At 45.6% G+C, this 23,021-nt stretch overlaps 1 protein-coding gene across 4 annotated transcripts in view; it reads left to right on the top strand.

Moving 5' to 3' along the window:
- Nucleotides 1-12,441: 12,441 nt before the first annotated feature.
- The window catches only part of GRM8 (glutamate metabotropic receptor 8), a 749,284-nt gene continuing 738,704 nt past the window's right edge, over nucleotides 12,442-23,021 (top strand). For 2 of the 4 annotated variants that reach the window (XM_004741849.3, XM_004741847.3), the window contains exon 1: nucleotides 13,245-13,704. The gene's annotated coding sequence lies outside the window, so the exon portion shown is untranslated. Of the gene's footprint in view, nucleotides 12,830-13,244; nucleotides 13,705-14,112; nucleotides 14,373-23,021 lie in introns of those variants that run through there. The other 2 variants (XM_045062948.1, XM_004741848.3) reach the window with 2 other exon arrangements.

Raw genomic sequence — 23,021 nt, 5'->3', positions numbered from 1 at the left:
GGACCCCGGGATCACGACCTGAGCTGAAGGCAGAGGCTTTAACCCACTGAGCCACCCAGGCGCCCCTATTTTGGATACTCTTTATTGAATATGTCATTTACAAATATCTTCTCTCATTCTGTAGGTTTTCTTTTAGTTTTGTTGATTGTTTCCTTTGCTGTGCAGAAACTTTTTATTTTGATACAGTCCCAACAGTTTATTTTTGTTTTTGTTTCCCTTGCCTTGGGGACATATCTAGAAAAATGTTGGTGCAGCCGACATCAGAGACATTATTGCCTGTGTTGTCTTCTAGGATTTTGAAGGTTTCAGGTCTCACATTTATGTCTTTAATCCATTTTGAGTTTATTTTTGTGTATGGTATAAGAAAGTGCTCCAGTTTCATTCTTTTGCATATTGCTGTCCAGTTTTCCCAACACCATTTGTTGAAGAGATTGTCTTTTTCCAGTTGGATATTCTTTCCCATTTTGTTGAAAATTAATTGACCATATAACCATGGTTTTATTTTTGGGAACTCTCTTCTGTTCTATTGATCTCCATTTTTGTGCCAGAACCATACTGTTTTGATTACTGCAGCTTTGTAGTATATCTTGAAATCTGGGATTGTGATACATCCAATTTTGTTTTTGTTCTTCCTTTTCAAGATTACTTTGGCTATTTGGGATCTTCTGGGTTATATGTTCTAGCTCTGTGAAAAATGCTTTTGGTATTTTGGTAGGGATTGCATTAAATCTGTAGATTGCTTTGTGTAGTATGGACATTTTAACCATTTAAAAAATATTTGTTCTCCCAATTCATGACCATGGAATATCTTTCCATTTATTTATGTTGTCTTCAATTTCTTTCATCAGTATTTTACAGTTTTCAGAATATAGGTCTTCCACCTCCATGAGTTTATTCCTAGGTATTTTATTATTTTTGGTGCAACTATAAATGGGGTTGTTTTCTTAACTTCTCTTTCTGCTACTTCATTATTAGTGTATAGCAATGCAATGGATTTCTATATATTAATTTTGTTTTCTGCGACCTCCTGAATTCATTTATCAGTTCTAGTAGTTTTTTGGTGGAGTCTTTAGGGTTTTCTTTTTTTTTTTTAAATTTTATTTATTTATCTGAGAGAGAAAGAGAGAGAAAACACAAGTGGTGAGAGGGACAGAGGGAGAGGGAGAAGCAGACCCCCCACTGAGCATGGAGTTCAACCTGAGGCTCAATCCCAGGACTCTGAGACCATGACTGGAGCTGAAGGCAGTTGCTCAACCAACTGAGCCACCCAGTGCCCGTAGGGTTTCCTGTATGTTGCATTGTGCTATCTGCAAATAGTGAGTTTTACTTTGGATGTCTTTTATTTCTTTATGTTATCTGATTGCTGTGGCTCTCCTACTTGATTGTGGTGAATGATTTTTTAAATGTATTGTTGGGGTGTGCCTGGGTGGCTCAGTGGGTTAAAGCCTGTGCCTTTGGCTCAGGACATGATCCCAGGGTCCTGGGATAGAGCCAGTGGGTTAAAGCCTGTGCCTTTGGCTCAGGTCATGGTTCCAGGGTCCTGGGATCGAGCCCTGCATCGCATCGGGCTCTCTGCTCAGCAAGGAGCCTGCTTCCTCCTTTCTCTGCCTGCTCCCTCCTCTCCCTGCCTGCTTCTCTGCCTGCTTGTGATCTCCCTCTGTCAAATACACTTAAAAAAAATTTTTTTTTAAATGTATTGTTGGATTTGGTTTGCTAATATTTTGTTGAGAAATTTCAGTCCTTCTTAAGAATGTGTGGGAGGGTTGATGGAATAAATGTGGAGAGAAGAGGATTGGTTAGTTATAGGTTGGTTGGTTGGTTGGTTGGTTGAGGAGAGAGAGAAAAGAATAGAAGTGAGAGAAGGACATTGCAGAAAGTCCACCATAGCTTGCCATAGCTCTCTGGGTCCTGGTTGGGAAAGGGAGTACAGCAGATAGAGGAAACAAGTTCTAGAAATGCAGAGGGTCTCATCGTCTTAATATAAATTGGCACTAACACAAACATATCAAAGAGGTTGCAAAATAAATCACTTAGGAGGCATCATTGAGAAGCTAGGTAGCTTAATTGTAGTTAAAGACAAAATCTAGGAAATCATATTTTCTTGTCTAGCTAATTAACACATGGCTGCTTTCAGCCTCGGCTTAGTTGGTTTGATGTAGCATAGTGATTTGAATTGTTCTCATTAATGAAGACGTAGACTGCATGTCTTAAGCATTTAGAGTTTCCATTATTAAAAAAAAAAAAAGAATATAGAGTTTCCATTATTGTCCTTCTGTTAAAATGTTCCTAATTTTGCTCCTGGGGGAGAGTATGTCGGGGACTCGGAGGAGGAAGGCTTTAGTAAGTGAGATTAGTTTAGGAAGATGAGCTTTGGCAATCTTTGCCAGTTTGTTGGGATTGCCAAGAATTAATCCTATTCTCAGGGAGGAGTGTGGGTTGTTATAGGCTCCATGCTTTTTATTCATGTATCTTGAAAATAAGATTGACTATAGGAAGCTGTAGCTAAGATAATGCTGTGCTCAAGAGTAATACTTAGTAAATGCTTTTGGGAAATGCAAATAAACTGCAATATTCACTTTATCTGTCTTCTTCATTTGAATATATTTGTGATTAAGACTTTGGGTCAGGTAGATTTAAATATCCAGTAAACAATAGAGTGTCATTTAGTAGAAAACCTATTACCTTAATTTGAAAAGAACATTGCAAGGAATCATTTATGAATGCAGAGAAAGAAATCATATATATATACATATATATGTATATGTATATATGTGTGTATATATATGTATATACATATACATATATATATATATACCCCCCAAATATATATATCTAAAAATGTAAACTTAAACATTCCTTGTACAAGTTCTGGGGTGATGTGCAAAAAACTGGGCCAGGGTCAGCAGGCCAGTCTTCTACTCCTGTCTCTTCCTCTAACTCACCAGCTGACTTTGGACAAGTCCTTGCCCTGCCCTGGGCAACAGTTTCCTCACTGTGGTTAGAATGGTTTGGCCAAGATAACCTCAGCAGCTTTTTCTATCTTCGTGATTCTAGGTTTGGCTGAAATTTGAGTACTTTAGAAACAATGCTCCTCTGTTTTGAGTGACTTTAATTCTATCCCTTCATACTGAAGCATTCTTCTGGATTCCCTTCTGGTCTTATTTCCCACTTTCTCTCCTCTTTTTATTTTCGAACCCCATTATTTCTTCTCAGAGTGCAGGTGAGAGTGGTTGTCTCAAAGAGACTCAAATTTGGGAGAGACTCAAATTTGGAGAGACTCAGATTTCCTCCCCCGACTCTTATGTACTTTTATCAAAGAAAATCTTAGACCTTATATGCATAATTTTAGCTTCAGAAGTGAATGCGTGAGAGTGTATTTTTTTGAAAACTGTTCCTCATTTTTCCACTGGCAAAATGGCTGGTCAGATGGTAAGATGGCCGCCTATGTATACTGCTGGTTGCACACAACACCAGCCTCAAGACATACTAGTCCGTTTCCTGGGGAGTTTACAAAAATCCTCACCTGATTAATTTGGACATCAGTACAGTGAATTGTCTAAATGTCTTTATGGTGGGACACTGAAGGTGCCTGAAACATTTCCTGACTAGAGGGGATGTTTTGGCTTTGCATGGTCTGGGGAAGGGTGAAGCCCTTCTTCACTTGTGGTGGTCGGAGCACCATTAGTGACATTCAGGTATCTTTGGAAGTTTTCCTAGTCAAGGCACTGCTGTGACATAGTGCTTCTTAAGCTGTGACAGGGACAGGATCACACTTCAGAGTTTAGCTGCTGGAGCCCTACACATGCTGCTAAAACAGTATCAGAATTGAGGTGAAAAGCTTAATTTTAGGCTTTTGAGAGCCTGGCTTTCTTTTTTCTTCAAAGTCTGAGATCAAATTGTTTCTCATTATCTTTTTTTAATTGTTGCTAATAAAACTCTTTACTATCAATTATTAGGATGTAACAATATATTTGCAATATAGAGTACTGAAATCAGTTTAACATAAGTCTCTCTTTGTACTGATTTTGTATTGTAAGATATTTTCAATCCATAGGTTACATGCAAAGATTTTAAATTTAGTTCAGATTTGATGGTCATGACAATGTCCAGTTGGGAACCTTAGACTTAAACAAAATAACCATTCCATCAGGGAAGAATTTACTGACAAGTGTGCTATGTCATAGCCAAGCACAATATATAGAGATTCAACCCAACTATAACGGTTAGACATAGGGACGTGAACATTTTTTTCTATCAAGGGTCAGAGAAGGGGAAAAAAGCCCATTGAAGGTTACGTAAGTTAAAACATGGGTTTTATTTTCTTTTTTTAAAAGATTTTATTTATTTATTTGGCAGACAGAGATCACAAGTAGGCAGAGAGGCAGGCAGAGAGGGAAAGAGGAGGAAGCAGGCTCCCCGCTGAGCAGGGAGCCCGATGCGGGGCTCGATCCCAGGACCCTGAGACCATGACCTGAGCTGCAGGCAGAGGCTTTAACCCATTGAACCACCCAAGGACCCCAAAACAGGGATTTTAAACAAATAACCATCTCTGAAAGTTTTTAACTTAGAGCAGGGAACAGGAAATTCTATTCAGGAAGTAATAATCTATACCAGATATCCTTTTGTTTTGTAATTAGGTCACATAAGGAGTAAGGACTGAAAGAGAGAGAGAAAGAAAGATGGGAAGAAAGAAAAGTGAAGAGAGAAAGGGTAGAATTAGGAGGTGAAGGTAAGGAAGGCTGTAGAAGGAAAAGAGAGAAAAATGAGAGGCCCTCCAGAGCTGAAGATTTTCCACGGGCCCATCTAAACCCCCCTCCCTGTTCTCAACAGCCCTTGACATGTCCTTGGGAAAAAATTACCCTTTCCCCCTTCCCTTTCCCCATCTCCTGTTTAAGTTCTCACTTTCATATCCCTTTAAGGGGACCGGGCCCTGCTCACCAGCTATTATTCTGAGCACAGTTCCCTCTCTTGCTCTTCCCAGCCCCACTCCACTGGTCTCCCTGTTCCCCTTTGCTGTTGGGCAGCCCTTCTGGTCTATACAGCCCCTAGTGTTCCCACCAGCCTGCATTCCTACCTCTGCCACCCCTTGCTTTCCCACTCAAACAACTGCAGCCAGAACTTGCCCCTGGAAATGCTCCTGGACTCCGCTTTTCTCTCTCAGAAGAGTGAACTGGGAATTCCTCCCTCATTTCTAATTTAAGGCAATAAAGCCCCAGATGGCTAGAGTCTTTCCCAGAGCCTCCTTTTCCCTCCTCTCTCTCCTTCTTTCGTTCCTTCTCTGCTTGCTTTCCTGCCTCCCTCTTCTCAACTTGCAATGGGGGAAAAAAAAGATTAAGAAGTGCCATAATTTTGCTAGAAGATGATCATGTTTTTCACTCTTCTTCCCTCCAGTGAAGTTACCACTAAGTATCCAAAAATGGAAGAAATGTGAAGGAAGAGAGAAAAGGAGAAAAAAGAAAATAATTCTGCTTCAGTACAGGCAGGACCTGTATTAGATGCTCTGTGACCACCCAGAAATAAAACAATAAAATTAAAAGAGTTGAAAGGCAATGGAATCCCAGCCAACTGTTTTTTCTCTACCTCACGAACTTATTTTTTCCTCATTAACTGCAACAATATATTAACGCTGTCAGTGGCCAAGTTTAAGAATTTATAAATGGTAGATGCTGTTCCTTGCTTAACAATGGCTCTGAGTGCTTGATGGAGCCACGGGCAGGCACGTTCAGGGCTCCACAAGCCTCACTGTGATGAGATGTTCAAAGCAACAATTCCTGTAGTAGGCAGACTTCTAAGACGGCTCCTGAAGATTCCTGCTTCCTAGAGTTTGTGCCTTTGTGTAATCACCCCCTTTCCTTTGAGTGGGGGTTGAGTCACCTGCTGACTCATTTCTAGTGAATAGAAGAATAACGGTAAATGTGAGGGGATGTCACCTCCAAGATTAGGTTACAGAAGACTGTGACTTCCATCTCGCTAGCATGCTCCTGATTTCATTCTCACTTGCACACTCTGATGAACTAGTTGCCACGTTGTCAGCTGCTTGATTGAGAAGTTCATATGGCAAGGAATTAGGGGCAGATTCTGGCCAATAACCAGCAAGGAACTGAAGCTCCCAGTCCAACATCTCACGAGGAACGAAAGCTTGCCAATAACCATTGAGTAAGCTTGGAAGCAGATCCTGTCCCAGTCAAGTCTTGAGATGGCTAATGTCTCAGCCAACACTTTGATTGCGGTCTTGGGAGGGAGCCTGAGCTGGAGACCTATGTAAGCCAGGCTTGGATTCTTGACCAATAGAAACTGTGAGATAATAAGTGTGTGCTGTTTAAAGCTGCTAAGTTTTGGGGTAATTTGTTATAGAATTGTAGATACCTACTACGCTGTCTTGTAAGTTAACTTCTTTTTTAAAGCTGGGTTCCTTTGGTATCTCAGTACATCTGGGTGAGTTTCATGATTTGCTTACTATAAGCCATATTTTTGTACCTAGAAAATAATATTTTAATAAGATTCCTTTGGACTATGGGAAAGAAAAAGCTGTGTTTTCCCTAAGCTCTGGAACATACTCTTTTGTTCTCTACCCCTCCTTCCTAGACCAGCTTGGTCCTCTCTTCTCAAAATTTTCTCAAACTCACAGAACACCCTAATCTGACCTATATCATTTAGCTGTTGAATGTTGTACATTTTCTCTGTGTTATTAGTAATCTGTTAGGCATATCTGTTATTTTATGATGTAGTGGCTATGACTTCGTTTAGTTCCCTGGGCAAGTGGGTAATCATGTATTACTTGATTATTAGCCTTGGAAAAAATCAAATGGTGTATCTGGACTCATTATTGAGTTCATGCTCATCTGCATACTTTTGTCTGGTTATTACTCCTAGTAAGTTGATGATAAGTAGCAAAACAAGCCAAAATATCCCATCCCTGGAATTCTCATGAAACTAATGCTTATTTCCGACCTCAACTTATCACCAGAGGTCTCTGTTACAAATATGAAGCATATGAAATATAATACAAGCTGTTTCTTGGACAATAGCAATGAGTAGCTAGTATTTGTGTTCTGTTTGCCAAACATTGTTTTAAGTGTTTTTCTTATAAGAACACAGGTTTCTGAGAGTCAGATTAAAAATTTCATGAATAATTAGAGTAAGGTTTAGATAGTTTTTAAACCTACCGAACTGAAATGTAAGACTCAAAGTCACATTAGGGATTGAGTTACATCTAGCAATCTTTACAAAGTGATTTAAAAATATGATCTCCATTAAGCTTTCTCTAGTGTCATCTTTTAGCCTTGGAGGGAGCGAAGGTGGGTGCCTGATGGATGGTGGTCGAGGACTGGGAGGTAGAGGTGGTGCAGGTGGTGAGATGAAGGAGAAAGAGGCAGTGGGGTGTTGCTGGGGGTGGTGGCAGCCACAGTCGTGGTGGTATTTCTCTTAATTCTTTCCAAGGTTAATAGCCCAGGAACTCATGATTACTTACTATCTGTGCTAGGACCCAAGTGAAGTCACTACTATACCATATGGGAAAACAGTCCTGCTTGATAGAGATGCAATAAGAGAAAAAAAATGCATTAATATAAACCACCAACAGCTAAATTGTGCTGGTCTTGTTAGGATGTTCTAGAAGTCTGGGAAAGTTTTTGAGGAAAAATAGGACTGATCTGGTCTGAGAAGGGTGGGTGGAGAAGAAATAATGAAGGTGTTTCAGTGCTGGGAAATACAGATACCTTTCCCCAGCTAGTTCAAAAGAATATTTTTTTTTTGAGACTTGAAGGAGGTCCTCTAAGAGGAAGTGAGATGCAATTCTCTCTTGAGTAGCAGTCCGCTCAGCTTGACAATGTGTCTGGTAAGAGAGAGGGAGGAGGCAGACGCTGCAATGCTGCTATCTTTTCCTTCTCTCAGGCCAGGCTGTGCCAGAGGTAGAGAGGATGGGGCTTGGGAAGGACATACGTGGCCCTATGCCTCTGAGCACACAAGTGGTGCTGAGGAAGGGCAAGTAGCTGCACTGAAGTAGTGCTTAGAGAAACAGGGATATTTCTCTCTTGTGTCTCCTAGATTAGTGAGGTCTGTTTGTTGGCTTGCAATCTTGGCAGTTCCCTGGGTAAAATCTGAAACCAGTCACTGAATACAGAGGGCAAGGAGACCTAAGAAAGAGGCAGATGGCCCCAGATTGGTAGGTGGCAAGTATAACAAGCAAGGGAACTTACTTATGAAGATTGTCTTGGGTGACTACAAGGTAAGTAGATCTCTGTGCCCGTCCACCAGAATCTTAACAGTTTATACAGAAGTCTTAATGGGGTTCAGTCACATATCCAGTCCAGATGGTCTCAACAACACATTACTCTCTCAAGGCTACGTCCTTGCAACAGCTGCTAGCATGGGAACAGCAGGCAAAATGCACATTCCAAGGACCTCTCTATAACCTCCTCCAATGCCACTTTACTGGAAAAACGGCAAAGTTCTGTAACAAATGAATCCTTAAAATTCAGTGACTCAATATGGTAAAAGTTTCTCACTCACCTAACAATTCCGCATGGTTGTTTCTGGTCGTCAGGCAGCATTCCTCAACTTGGCAATCTGAGGACCCAGGTGCCCTTCCATCTTGAACTGCCATTCCTAAGACCATGAAAGTCTCTACCTCCACCTGGAAGAAGGGGAAAGAGAGGAGGGTAGAAGCATCAGCTTCTCGATTTCCTCAGCCTAGAAGTGGCACACATTGCTTCTGTTCATTCTACAGCAACTAGATAATTGACCTCAGCTAGAGGCAGAAGAGGTTGGGGAAATGCAGTGGTGTGTGTGTGTGTGTGTGTGTGTGTGTGTGTGTGTGTGTTGTGCGTGTGTTAGCAGCCCCCTTCCAGTGACAACTCTACATTATTGATAGGGGAGTGGAACAGATGGCTGTCTTTTCCATACCCACATACAGGTAAAAAATTGAGGTGCAGAAATATTAAAAGAGCAAGAGAATAGGATTTATCAATGGCAGAGTTAGGAATGAAACTCAGCCTCTTTTCTTAGAAAACACTGGATGGAACCTCCTCAGTTTAAAAAAAAAGTTGTAAAAGAGAGAACAAGGATCTAGACAGCATGGGCATCCCCTCCCCAGGCTCCTAATTTCTATGGCTTGTCTCCTACGTAACTTTTTACGTATTTAAACATGCTGCCTGCTGCTTGCCTGTGAGGAAGACTGATTTCCTGAAAGCAGTGGATTTCAAAATTTTAGTGAACATCTTCAGAATCACCTGGAATGTTTGCAAAACATAGAGGACCCCAGGCCTTATCTCAGTAAGTCTGATTCAAACAGCTCTGGATCCGGCCCAGGAATCTGTGCTTCTGTGTGGCTCCCTGGTGAGTCTGAGGCAGGTGGCCTCAGGACCACATGTGGAGAGACATTGCCTTGATCCATGTAAGTGTCGTGCAGTTTTCCTAAAGGCAGCTGTTGCAGATGTTGTCACCTGCTATCTTTTCTCAGACTTCTCGATTATACACTGCCTGCCTACTAACTGCCAGCACCTGCATTTCTTTGCCAGAGGGCTTTACCTGGCCTCTGGAGGCTGGCTGCCGCCCAGTTGGCTGAAATTGCCTGAAATTCACACCATCTGTGAGCAGTTCTTACTAACAACTGATAGGAGTGGGTATATAGCTCCCTCACCCCTGGGTTGGGGCAACTCTGGTGTGTGATCTACCCTGGCTTCCAGGGTTCTCCACTGGTATTAAGCTCTATGGGCCCACAGTGGCAAGTGGCTTGATAATGTACCCTTTACTGGCTCACTTCCCCACCTGACTACTGGGACTTCCCTCACTCTTGATAAATTACTTGCCCCTGGATCCTTGTCTCAGCTTGTGCTCCTGGGGGAACCCCAGTGAAGCCAGTTAGGGATTCATATGCATGGTGCCGTACTTATCCCTTCAGGAAATCCCTCCCATGGCTCCTACACACAGGTGTGAGCTGTGAGGCTGAGGGGCGCATCATTTTCACGAACCTCATTGGCCCAGTCAGTCCCACATGTCTGATCTTGCTTCCAGGAGCCAGTGTTTTAATAAACTGAGCAAAACCAACAGGATATACACCACTTGCAGATGGTTTAGCAATAAAATATTGTCTTAGTTTCCAAAAGAAACAAATCCCATTCCCACTTTTCCCTGTCAGTTTTGCTCCATGTGGGAGCTTCACGCTGTCAATATTCCTCCTGGGTGAGTAGCCTGCAAAGGTTCCGAGTCTTAACGATTACCCCAAAGCAGGAATTGTGGCATAAATCTCCATGTGTGGAATACATATCACAGCTTGAGTTAAATGGACCCCAAACATATGGCATTGTTTTTTGCATTTTCTAACACATGGGCAGTTTCTCACATTTTAAATCAACTGAAAATGAGAAGATTATAGGCAAATCTTCCTGGAGGATTAACAACCAGGAAATATATTTGGTTTGCATAAATATTTGGGGTGGGATAGCTGATGGGGTTTGACACCTTCTGAAGATACATTTCAGACGGCAGTGTGATAGTCCAAGGAGAGACCAGGTGGATGACTCTGGAATTACCTGCTGTCTGGACTGCCTGGGCTTTAGACACTCTCCTCCGACACAGGCTGCAGCAGAGGGCAAGCAGAGGCATGGGGTTGCAGCTTGATGAATAGAGGTTGGATAGTCTAGTGCCTCTTTAAGTGAGTATAACTGACAGGGACCAATGACTCGTGGAGATGGTCTCTCTTCCTGTGCCCTGATGTTGCCATCCGTCTGGGTGGATTATAACCTGTGTATGAGTTTATGTCCCTTGTTCTGGGACTCCAGATAAACTCACTGAAAACACTCCAGAATACATATAATGGATCTATTCCCTATAGACTGGATTCCATGTGGGACTGGGATGATGGTCCCATTCTGAGTATCAACAATTAAAGATGATGCAAAACCACAGAAGAGAATTAAACTTTCCCCAGGGAAGATCAGTTCTGCTCATCTCTCAGAGGGCTGCACCAAAAGAGGCAGCAATGTGCCTGTAGGACACCAGTTCTCCGCAGGTGATGATCAATAGCGAAAGGAGAAAAGCAGGCTCATTAGGCACTTCTCCCCTGAACAGCTCACTTAGCCTTGTCAGGCCTCCAGCTATGCTGTCCTCATTTCTGAAACGGGCCCACCAGAATGCCAGGGTGCTGCCTTCCCTGCTTGTCCTGGAGCAACCATCTACTTACTGGGCCCACAGCTTGCCTCTCACAGACCCTGGAGACCATCGTGTGGTCAGCAACCCTGTGGGTTCAGAATATTTTCAGACTTCCTATGCCTGCCCCCTCCTTCACCTCTCCACTCTCCAAATGTATTAATGCATACATAGTAAAGGGTTTAGTAAGAGACTCAGACAGCCCGCTGTGACCTGTGATAACTGCTAAGACCTACACACTGGTCTGCAGTTTGGAGTGGGTGGTGGGCTGTCTGCTACAGAAATCAGGCTGCTGAGTGAGAAATCACACTTCTGAGAAGAAGGGAGCCCTGCCAGTTGCTAAGTCTCCCAAACTTCCTGCAGACCGTCACTGATGAGTCCACCCAACTCCTAATCTGTATTAGGAGTTCTTCTAGCACCTTCTCTGCTCCAGGCTGGGCTGCCTGCTGGTCACTGCCTTCAAGACTGTGCTACACATTCATTGTGGATTGAAGCTCCCGTTAGAGGACAAGGGACGCAGCCCATTTTATTTCTCCAAAGCCTCCTTCTTCCCTCCAGGTGGCTGCGATCACAAAATGATCCCACAGTCAAGCCCCCTCCTGTGAAGATGGGAGAGGTTAAAGGAATGGGAATGGGAAGAGAAGGGAGTGAAAGGGGAAGAGGTCTCCCGAGCTGGAAACCTGTAGATTCTTCTAAGGGACAAAGAGGGTGGTTTTACGAAACAGCTGTCTCCTCCGTGGAAACGTCACACACCGATGCCAGTTTTGGGAAAAGCAACAACCCCCTGGAGAAGTGTGTGCGGGGTTTGGAAGCCAGGCAGCTCTGCTTTCTGGCTCTAGCACTTTGCAGCTGTGTCTCTAAGCCTCGGCTCCCTTCTTCATCCCTGTTAATTTATTACTTCCATCCCCTCGCAGAGCTGGTGTGAGAATTAAGGAAGCCTGGACAGGATGAGGAACACAGGATCATGCAAGAGACCTGTCCGCGTAGGAAGTTGAAATTCCCTGCGGAGATGCCGAATGGAGGAGGAGGAGCTGCCTCGCGCGGGGGTCTGTCCGCCCGGTCTCCGTCCTCGCTATCTCCCACCGCCCGTCGCCCTGTCCCGCGGCGTTCCCACGTCGCCCGCTGGGCGGCGAGGAGTGGCGGCCGCCGGCTCTCGCGCTCCCCGGCACCGCGGGCGGCCGGGGGCGTGGGCTGCAGTGGCGCGCGGCCGCCTCTAGATGGAACTTTCTCACCAACACAAGGCGGCGCCGGCCGCCGCTCCCCCGGCGCGGGGCGGCCCGGGGCTCCCTCTCGCGCGCGCGCCGGCAGGTGCGCGGTGCCCGGGCGATAAGTGCGGGGAGGGCCGCTGGACCGCGCACGCAGAGCCCGCGGGTTTCCCACGGCTGGAGGCGAAGGGAATCCCGAGGTTCCCCCTCAGACGCCGAGGAGCCGCGCGGCGCGGGTCCTCAGGAGTTTCCCGCCCCGCATCGGCGGCTGCTAGAATCGGCTCCCTACCACGACGGTCCCGTGACCGCCCGCGCCCCCTCCTGCGCAGTGCCCGCAGCGGGACCGTCCTATGTCCATGCTCGAGCTCCGGGGGCTCGGTAGAAGGCGCCCCCCAAGACCCTCGGCAGCGAGGGTGGGGGAGACAATCGCCGGAGCCGCGAGCAGGACAAATGGCCGAACAGCGGCGCCGCGTGAGGTAAACTTTGCAGGGGAACCGCGCGGCTGGCGGGCTTTACTTTGCGCACCCCCGAAGAGAAAGCGTGCGGCGACACTTGCCCTCGACCATGTATTCTTCACGGTGACCCTCTCCGGAGCTGTGCTCCTGAAGGAGGAGCCCAGGCTCGCGGTCCCGACTGCCGGCTCCGCGTGGCCGTCGTGCGGCGCCTTCCCGCGCGGGTTCGGGCTCGCGGCGCGGTCGGAGCTGCTCGCTCCCTCACAGCCATATTCTTCCTTCCCTCCGCTCGCACTTCTCCCTACCTCCCCGCCGCTCCCCACCCCCCACCGAGTCTTTGGGTCCTCCCTTTTCTGTTGGGGGCGGGGCGGGTGCGGGGAGGGGGTGCCTTTTTTTTTTTTTTTTTTTTTTTAAATCAGAACTAGTGGCATTTCTGGTCCCGGCGTCGCTGCGGGCTCAAGTGATGTAGCGCGGAGGGGAATCCGTCAGCCGAGCGTCCCTCTCTCCGCCCGCGCCAGGTTGGCTCAGTGGCACCGAAATCCAGGGGCTCCCGCCCCTCGGGGTTCCTCCTCCTGCTTCCCGAGGAGACTGGTTGGCGCGAAGCGATTGGCGATCCCGGACGCGATCCCGGCCTTGGCTCCCCGCGCCGCGCCGGGTGAATGGCCGCGGGCGGAGGATCGGGAGGCGCCGGGCGCAGACCAATCGCGGCCGCCGGTGGGAGTATTTGTTATTCACATGGAAGACACTTGGCGCCGGCCGGGCCAGCTCAGCCCCCTCAGCCCAGAGACCAGCCACAAGTGCGGCCGCGGTGCGTGCCTCGCGCGGCGGCGGCGGCGCCGCTGACATGGAGCTGCGGGCCCCCCGCGGGCTTCCTCACCGCGCCCTCTGCGGGGAGCAGGGTAAGACGCGCCGAGCAGCCGAAAGAGGAAAAGAAGAGCAAATGCCGAACCACGGGGAAAAACGCCCCCCGTTCCCCGAATTTCCCCCCAAAGGTTGTGCTTGCGGAAAAAGGAGAATTCCCCCTATTTTATTCTCCTTTCCGATTTCTTCTTTAAAACCGTTCAGGACAGCCAGGTGCACCGTTTCTTCTCCGATCACTTTTGCGATTTGTTGATTCCTGGGCACAAGTCAGTGGCCTTGCACACCCAGAGTTTGGGAGAGAACTGGCAGGCGGAGGTGACGGGAACGGGGGGCGAGGGAGAGTGGGCACCAGGGGGCGAGGGGCTGGCCGGGCATTGGAGCTTGATTGGGTATCTGTTGATTTTACGTTGCAAAGAACAAGGCAGCCTCCCCTCTTGTCTTCCCATGATTACATTCCAGTGAAGAGGTTCAGGAAAGAGGAAGGCTCAGCGTGGAACTCCCAAGGCTTGGAGATGTGATCCCCCAAAAGTTTAGTCGGCGAATGAGAGACTGAAGGGTGTCGGGAAGGGGGGCAGGAGCGCCTAGGGTGCTCTGATGGGGCGTGCGGCGGCAGGATTTTAAAGCGCTCTCCCTTGGATTGCCTGCCCTGGGTGACCTCCTGGACCTGCCCTCGCGGAATCCGGACTTGCCCCGCCGAGATGACGAGGTACCTCCGTTCTGCAAATCTAACGGGAGGGATTTCCGAAGTTAGAGGCTTCCGGGATGAGTCGGGGTAACCCCCGCCTTCTTCACAGCGGGGCTGGATGAATATCTAACCAGAATCTAGGGAAGACCGGAGTCGCGGGAGAAGCCTGCTGATTTGGGGGTTCTCGAGAACCCCTCCATCCCTGCACCTCTGCCCTGAGTTTGGTATTTTACGAGTTAGCCCGGCGGGGTTGGGATTTCCGTCCCCCTCCTCCCCACCTTTGTGGCTGTTGGGAAAACACTGGAGTTCCTGTCCTGTTGGGGGTAGGGGAGAGGAGGAATGGTCTCAGGGATTTTGAGTTTAAAGAGCAAAGGCAGATGCGCCCGACAGCTCCTCGGAAGCACCTGAGGCCAGAGTGGCCCCAGTTTCAGGCGGAGGGGCGCGGGCGTGGGCGCGGGCGCGCGGGGCAGCCAGGTGGGGCCGGGGTGCTCGGGGTCCCGCCGCGCTCAGAGGCTGGATCCCGGGGCGTGCGGGGGGACTAGGGCGGCGCTGGAATACCCCAGCGGCGCGGGAAAGGCAGGAAAAACCAGGTACTTCTAAGGCCCTGGGCTCTATGCAGAGCCCGGGTTCAACAGCCAAAGGAACCGTGAAGGAAAAGGAAGATGCAGCGGGGAAGAGGGGAGCGGGGGCGGGGTGAGTGGCTGCCGGCTGAGATAGAGGTAGAGATAGAGACAGAGGTAGAGAACCCTGTGAGCCACGCGGATAGCGAGCCCATCTGCTCTGCCAAGCAGCTCAGAGATCCCTTGAGGTTCATACAGTAGGTGAAAATATGACCGAATCACCGAAAACCCCAAAACAAAACCCAAAGCAAACAAAAAACCTGTCTGTCTGACATCCTCCCTTGGTGCAAATGAAATGCAGAGGGGTGTGCAAGTCGCCCAACGGCGCAAGACGGCACCCCCACGCTTCCCTGAAGAATTGTTTTCCTTGTGCTCCAAATTGCAGGGCCTGGGGCCAGAGAGGGTCTGTGCTCCCAGGATGGTGGGGGTGAAAATAGACCCACCCGCCAGCCGCAGTCACCCAAGCCCCTCAGACCCCGAAGCTAGTCCTGCTGGGGAAGGGAATGCCCTATTTGCCATTTGAGGGTGATCCTTTCCTACAGAACTGACGACATGGGAGTCTCTCGAACACCCAGGGATAGGCTACCATCTCAGCTACTACCGCGATTGAGTACAAATCTTGCCAACTGACAGAACTGGAAAACAGGGCTGGTGGTGGAGATATTGACAAGAAATATAAAGAGTAGAAATGCATTCTGATAATAGCTTATATTTGCTTGAAAGAAAAAAAAAAAAACAAGAAGGGAAAGAGCCACCAGCAGGTAGATCTTGGATAAACAGCTTATTGCACTTGACTGTAATTTCCATTTTCCGTTATGAAATTGTTTGTCAATAATTGCAAATGGCTACAGAAACCACTTTAGTTTACCTTGGTCACTTGCTTGTGAATAATGTCTTGAAAAATCTCTGTAGGAGACAGAATCAGCTGTGTGAAATTCATTGCTCAGTTCTTGAAAATATGTGGCTTGATAATTGTGAAGAGAAAAGCCTTATCCATTGGGGAAAATGAGTAAGGTTTTTAAATGCAATTTTCCCATTTTGGAGTCAACTACAGGTTGCATCATACCTGAGATAAAGACAGCCTTCTTGCTTTTAAATCCCGGATATGGAGAGCAATAGCTCAGGAGAGGCTCTTCAGGAGAGGATTTACCCAGAATAAAGAAAAAGATGCTGAGAACACAGCTCTATATGGTTATTTAGGCTCAGTATGTTCTATTTGGTTTGTGCTGGCTAGTTCTGTCCTACCTAATTTGCTCTCTTTGCAAATTATGAATATTTGAATAATTCTAAAAAACATCTAAACACAGGGGCACCTGGGTGGCTCAGTGGGTTAAAGTCTCTGCCTTCGGCTCAGGTCATGATCTCAGGGTCCTGGGATCGATCCCCGCATCAGGCTCTCTGCTCAGTGGGGAGCCTGCTTCCTCCTCTCTCTCTGCCTGCCTCTCTGCCTACTTGTGATCTATCAAATAAATAAATAAAATATTAAAAAAAAACCCCATCTAAACACAAAAGGAATAGATAAAAGGAAGAGTTGAGTTTCTGTAAGTGTGACAAAGTTAGAGGTCTGGAGAGATGTGCTCTTTTCAAACTTAGCTGAGCAGGTTGGAGCTGCTAAGGGGCTGATTTAATTGGTGTTTATGCAGCAGACAACAGGCTGACATTCACGACAGCAACATTGTGTGCCAATCTTTGTGTAAGAGTGTTCCATTGTCTTCAGGCATGAGGCACAGTACACTGCACACACAGACGCCAGCTCATGGTAGCAATGATGTTTTTCGTTCTAAGTCTCTTTCCTACTGTCTTCCTCCTATGGTTAGAATGCCCCCCACAAAGAGGACCTTGCCTTTACTCGGGAGAGTGGAGTTGTTCTGTTTCAGTGTCTTAAAAGGAAGATGCTGCACGGTTTTATGTTTTAATTGGATCCATAGCAAAGACCTGGCCACATCTCCTTACCTGTAGAATAGGCTGGCTTTTGAAGGTTCAGGAAACTATTGCTGTTTTCTTGGTAGAACCTGATTGGACATCACACATGTGGTTTTCTTGCAAAGGACAGTTATTCCATCTTGTTCCAGGAGAGGATGTGAACAGGCTCAGTCAGCTGAATCACATTGTTTTTTATCACAAGAATGGGTTTTCTGTATGCTAGGAGTTTAGATTTGATTTCCATTTTCTTTCCTTTCATCTGTCCCTCAGTCCCTCCTTCCCTCCCTCCTCCCCTCCTTCCTACCTCTCTCTCTTTTTATCTTCCTTCCTTCTATCTCTTTCCCTCCCCACTCCCTCCCTCATTCCCTTCTTGGCTCAGAAAGATGTTTTCTTTGCTTTTCATTTCTACTTGGTGCTTTGACAAGTTGTGATGAACTCATTCACTGACTAAGGACCTTGAGCATGATGTATTATACTAGGACCTGCCTTCTGAGTGGTAGGCATTGCTGTTGGAATGATTAGAAGGACACTGCTGAGAGGCTACTGATTCATGATAACTCCTGGCTTTAACTTGTTACATTACTAGTTTTAACCACTATTAGAGACATTTCTTTGGTAAAGAAATTATGGATCTCTTGGAAATTGTCTTATAAATGCAGATGTTCCAGGTGGGGGATGATGCTAATGCATCTTTAAGTTTTGGTACTTGTCAATGAATTACCTCAGTCCCTAGGGAGGGCCAAGATAATGGGAGAATCAAGTCTTAGGAGTGTGACTTATAGGACACATCAAACACTGAGGGAGGGAAGAGATACAGGTCTGGGGGAGGAAGGTGCAGGTGAGCACAAGTGGGAAGATACAGGAGAGCCCAAGAAGAACATGGGGGAGATTATTGAGCTTGTGTGTTGCCAATTTTATACTTTTCCAGGCAAGATTATGTCTAAAGATAGAAATCTATTGGCTATTTGTTGGCTAACTTTTCCAATGGTAATAACCCTTTGTGGTAGAAGCTCTGTGTTATATATATATTTTTAAAGATTTTATTTAAATAAGTAAATATTTGACAGAGAGAATAAATAAATATTTGACAGAGAGAGATCACAAGTAGGCAGAGAGGCAGGCAGAGAGAGAGGAGGAAGCAGGCTCCCCGCTGAGCAGAGAGCCCGATGCGGGACTCAATCCCAGGACCCCGAGATCATGACCTGAGCCGAAGGCAGCGGCTTAACCCACTGAGCCACCCAGGCGCCCCGAAGCTCTGTATTATATATTGTATACAACTTAGGAAGGTTTCCCACTGTCCTCTTTTCATTACAGAAGAATATCTTGTCACCACTTCCTTCAGAATAGCTGTTTAGATGCTCCAAGTGTCCACGTCAGATGCTGCACTTGCGCTGACTTCCTCTGGGGTCCTTCTTTCCAATTTTCCTCCAGTCTCCTTTGATTCCTTAGACACATGATTTGTGAGGGTCTGGCCGGCTTTGAGTGTGATGGTAAAGTGGTTTTTTCAAGTCTTCTAAGCACAAAACACTAGTAAAATCTTTGAATTCCAGGACTAATTGTTAAACTAAGGGATAATTGTTAAATAAATGTATCCCTGTACATTCTTAAGCACTTGGCAATTTGTAGAATACTTTTACATACATTATTATATCATTTGACTTCACAGTTTTGGGAGGTGACAGAAACCATTCCTCAGTTTAGAAACAGAGAAACTAGTTCCAGGTGAATTGACTTCCCAACGCCACATAGCAAATACTGGGTGGTCGGGGGAGGAGTGAGATTAGAATCAGGGACTTCTTGAACCCCAGGATACCACACTCATGTGCACATTGTCTGTCACGGTCTCCTGAAACTAAGGGGCGTAGAGTGAGGGAAAGAACATAGCAGTAGTCCTGCATTTGAGTTCTGGCCCAAGATTTCGGACACATTCATATGATCTTTCTGTTTTTAGTTTCCTCATCTCCCAAATGGGGGCTGTGATACCAATCTTACAGGTGTGTTTTGTGAAGGAAATGAGATCATGTGTGTGAGGCTCTAGGTATAGTATGGGCATTCAGTAAATGTTGGTTTCACTCACTTTCCCTCTTCTTATATGATATATACATACTGTAAGAGTGGCTTCTCATTACTTTAACTGTGGTCTTTTTATGCAATAGCTATGTTATTGGGAAAAGAAGCTGCACAAATTGAATTCTACTAAATCAGATTGCATTTTAAATGCATGGGGGATTTAGCTATTTAAAGGAAACCTGTGGTGAATTCTTTTGTAATGCAAATAATCACCGTCTAATTTATCTGTTTAGTAAGTTGAGCTTCTCATGTATCAGATTTTCTTAATATGGGGTTTGCTTGTACAGAAGAGTTTTCACAACCCTCTCTCACTGATGGGAAAAAGTCACTCAGCTTGCAAACAGAGTCAGTTATTGTGTTGAGCTGGCAAAGCCTTGCTCTGGTGTTTGAGCATAATCTCATTCCCTTATTATTAAATAATAGAATCTCAGAATGGGAAGCTGGAAGATACCTTAGAGATCATATGGTCCATCTCCCTCATTTCACAGATGAGGAAATGGAAGCACACAGAGGTGAAGTGGCATGTTCAGGTCACCAGCTAGTGACCGTCAAACAAAGATCCAATTCCAGAGTTGTCAGGGGAGGGCTCTGTCTGGAGCCCATCCTCACTCTGGGACACACCCTCCCCCGAAGTTTCAGGGCCATGCACACATCTGATAGCATAGGAGATCATAGACAAATGTGATCCGTTTCCCAAACAACTGAAAAGAGCTGCAAATATGGGCAGTTTCAGGTGAAACTGCTAGATTTGCAATTTTGAGTTGATGACAATATTCAGCTTAACCTTTTTGTTAAAGAGCTGAATGGAAGCCAGCCTAGGGATGCTGTTTGGCCTTTTTATGAAGGGGAAAAAAAAAATCACAGTTCTTGGCTAATTAGATTCCTCAGTGAGGATTTTACCATATCATGTCTTAAAAGCACTTGCCAAGTGTTGGAGGAAGACCTGCTAACAGACCTGAAGGGCCCTATGTGGGATGCTGGGTTTGTTCTCATTGACAGCAGGCTGGCCAGGAAACCTGGTTTGTAGCAGGAGTTTGGATAAACTCTATCTGATATCCTCAGCCCTTCGAGGGATTTGGAAATTACCCTGCTCTAGAAAATGCCCCCAGATTGTCTTCTCCTAACTTCTCCATTATTTTTCTTCAAGAGCTATCCATTGAAGATCTACATATTTCTGAAAGATTTCAGTGGAGGGGAAGGGCCTTCATAGTCATATGTCAGCCAGTCTCTGTAGCACTGAGTGCTTTCTGAAGGACAGGATCCACCTTGGGGGCCTGGAGATTTTGACAGCGGTGCCATTTACTAGCTTAGGGCTTTGGGTCATACTCAACCTTTCTGAGCCTTCTTCTCTCATTTCTGTAAGAGCTAATGATGGGTGTATGAAAATTCATGAGTTACTGTGTTATACACTTGGGTCTTTGGTACAGAGAAAGTATGTAGAAAACAAAGAGAAACAGAATTCCGGGTCCTTGAGGAGCTGTCCTTCCTGCTGGCCTTTCAGGAAAGAAGATCCCTCTTAGGAGGTCCCAGACTCATGTTCCAGCCAGAGGCCTCCTCCCTGGGCCAACAGGGACTTTTGGTGAAGTGCCTAATTACGTATGATGTTACTTGTACCTAACCCTGGCCAGGAGGGAGAGAACCTGTAGGGCTTCTAGGGTTAACGATTAGGCCTCCTCACAGGTTGTGAAGCCCTTGCTGTGGACTGAGAAACAGTGTAAGGCGTCTGCTCTCCTTGGAGGCTGATTTCAAGATTGCAGACCTCACACCTCCTTGAAGAAGTCCATTAGCAGGGCGAGGTTTGCACCCATTCCCAGAGAAAGGTCCATTTGAGAGAAAGACTGTTTTATTCTAAGCCAAGCACAGGACACGAAGGAGAGCTATTTAGTTCGGTTATATGAAAAGGTCATTATTTCTTTAAAACTCATTGACTTTAAGAAGGATGAGTTTAGATTAAAGTTTACAAGAATTGCATAACAGTAAGATTAGGCAATGTAAGATTATACAATGAAACTGAATTTATGTGGTTTTCTACAAACTTTGAAATTTATTTGCCCTTAAGATTTATTTTATTTTTTTTTAGAGATTTTATTTATTTATTTGATATACAGAGATCACAAGTAGGCAGAGAGAGAGACAGAGAGAGAGGCAGAAGGCTCCCTGTTGAGCGGAGAGCCCGATGCAGGGCTCAATCCCAGGATGCTGGGAGGATGACCTGAGCCGAAGACAGAGGCTTTAACCCACTGAGCCACCGTGGCGCCCATTGTCCCTAAGATTTAAAAGGAAAACTAAACCTTTCAGTTGTTGAGAGTCTGATTTTTATGACGTCATATCAAATTTTGAAATAACTGCAATATTTCAGTATTTTATAAATGGTTCTGATTTAATTTAATGTTTGAAAAGATTTTATTTATTTATTTGTCAGAGAGAGAGAGAGTGTGAGTGAGTGCACAAGAGGAGGGCAGGCAGAGGGAGAAGCAGGTTCCCTACCAACCAAGGAGTCCTGTGTGGGACTTGATCCCAGGAACCGGGGATCATGACCTGAGCCAAAGGCAGATGCTTAACCGACTGAGACACTAATGCGTCCCCTGATTTCAATTTTAAAGTGACAAAATTTAGTAAAAACCTCACCAACTGGGCAAATATAGAAAAAGATATTCTGTCTTGATGGAAAATGAGTTACAGACTAGATTAGCAATGACAGCTCTTGTTTAGTGAGTACGTAGCCTGGACCAGGTGCTGTGTTTCTGTGTGTGCTGCATGGCAGGTTCTGGGTTCTGTCGTCCCTTCACCAAAAAGAAACCCAGGCGTTTGAGAAGTTATGCACTTAATTCTATGTTGCAGGGGAGGGAACTTAAGCAAAAATTCAAGTGAGCTGTCCAATCAATAATAACCAAAATGGAACATCTCATTTTCCATTTAAGTGCATTCACCCATCAAAGAAAATGATTCCTGCCTCGCTGTTGCTCATCCCCAACCTTTCCTTAACTTAAAGCTCTAAACAGACTTTTGAGATGCTAAGGAAACTAAAACATTATTTCAAACACAAATACTTTTATAAGAAACTCAATTTTATTCCAGGACTATACAGCGAGTGGAACTAGGTTGATGCCACATAAGCAGGGAAGGATGATTTGTAATTAACAAATGGACTGTTTTTATGTTTGTGTAATTGAAAACCATTTACTCTTTTAAGTATGTAGCAGTGGCTTGGTGTAATGAAGAAAGGCTGGTCTTTGGAGAACAACAGGTGTCCTTCCCCTTACCCCTTAAGCATTTCTCCTTCACATATCCCATTTATTCTGTGCTCTGTCAGAAAGGATATGCTAAGGGTCAGCCTAGCCATGTGGTCTTGGTCTCAAGCTCTAAATTAGTGGTCAGAATTAATGAGGTTTTACTGTCTTATAACTGGTCTTCCTTGTGAAACTGTAAAACATAATCCTACATCTCTTAATGGGTGGTTGATGTAATTTATGGTCCATCACTTAAATGGTTTTAATCCAGAAAGTCAAGTTGACTTTCTGAGTGTTTCCTTTTGTGGAATGGCCGAGGTCAGGCTATTGTCAAATCACAGATTTTCTGAGAGAGAAGCAGCTGCTAGGAGAATTGAACACGAGGGAATATCAGTCAAGTGGTGAGAAAAATCAGAAAAGGATGATTTGGGGGATAGAATGGAGGGAATCTAGGGTTTAGCCTGTGTCAGGAGGCCAGGAATGCTTGTCACAGGCAGAATAGAACCATCTCAGCAGAGTGGGCCACTGGCTGTATTTCTGAGTATACTCCAGTGTATGCACAGAAATCCAGGGCATTGGGCTATGATGAGCCAGCCCTCTTTCCTAACCCAAAAGTGAAAAAAGTGTGGCTTTCTCTGAAGGCTTTTGGACATATGTTCAGTTATCCTCTAGGGAGGCAGTATCCTTCCTTTGGGACAGGGAGGATAGAAGGAAAATTTTATGAACTGGAAATTAAACAAGTGAATGCAAAATACAACCAGATGTTGGCTGGCTAGGTTTGAGGAGAATTGTCCAAATTTCAGGTTTTAAACATATATATATATATA

This window comes from Mustela putorius, unplaced genomic scaffold (genome assembly GCF_011764305.1).
Source record: "Mustela putorius furo isolate JIRA1106 unplaced genomic scaffold, ASM1176430v1.1 tig00003845_pilon_pilon_pilon, whole genome shotgun sequence".
In the NCBI taxonomy this organism is placed as follows: domain Eukaryota; kingdom Metazoa; phylum Chordata; class Mammalia; order Carnivora; family Mustelidae; genus Mustela; species Mustela putorius.
The sequence above is the reverse complement of the archived record's forward strand: the minus strand, read 5'-3'. Positions and strand labels throughout refer to the sequence as shown.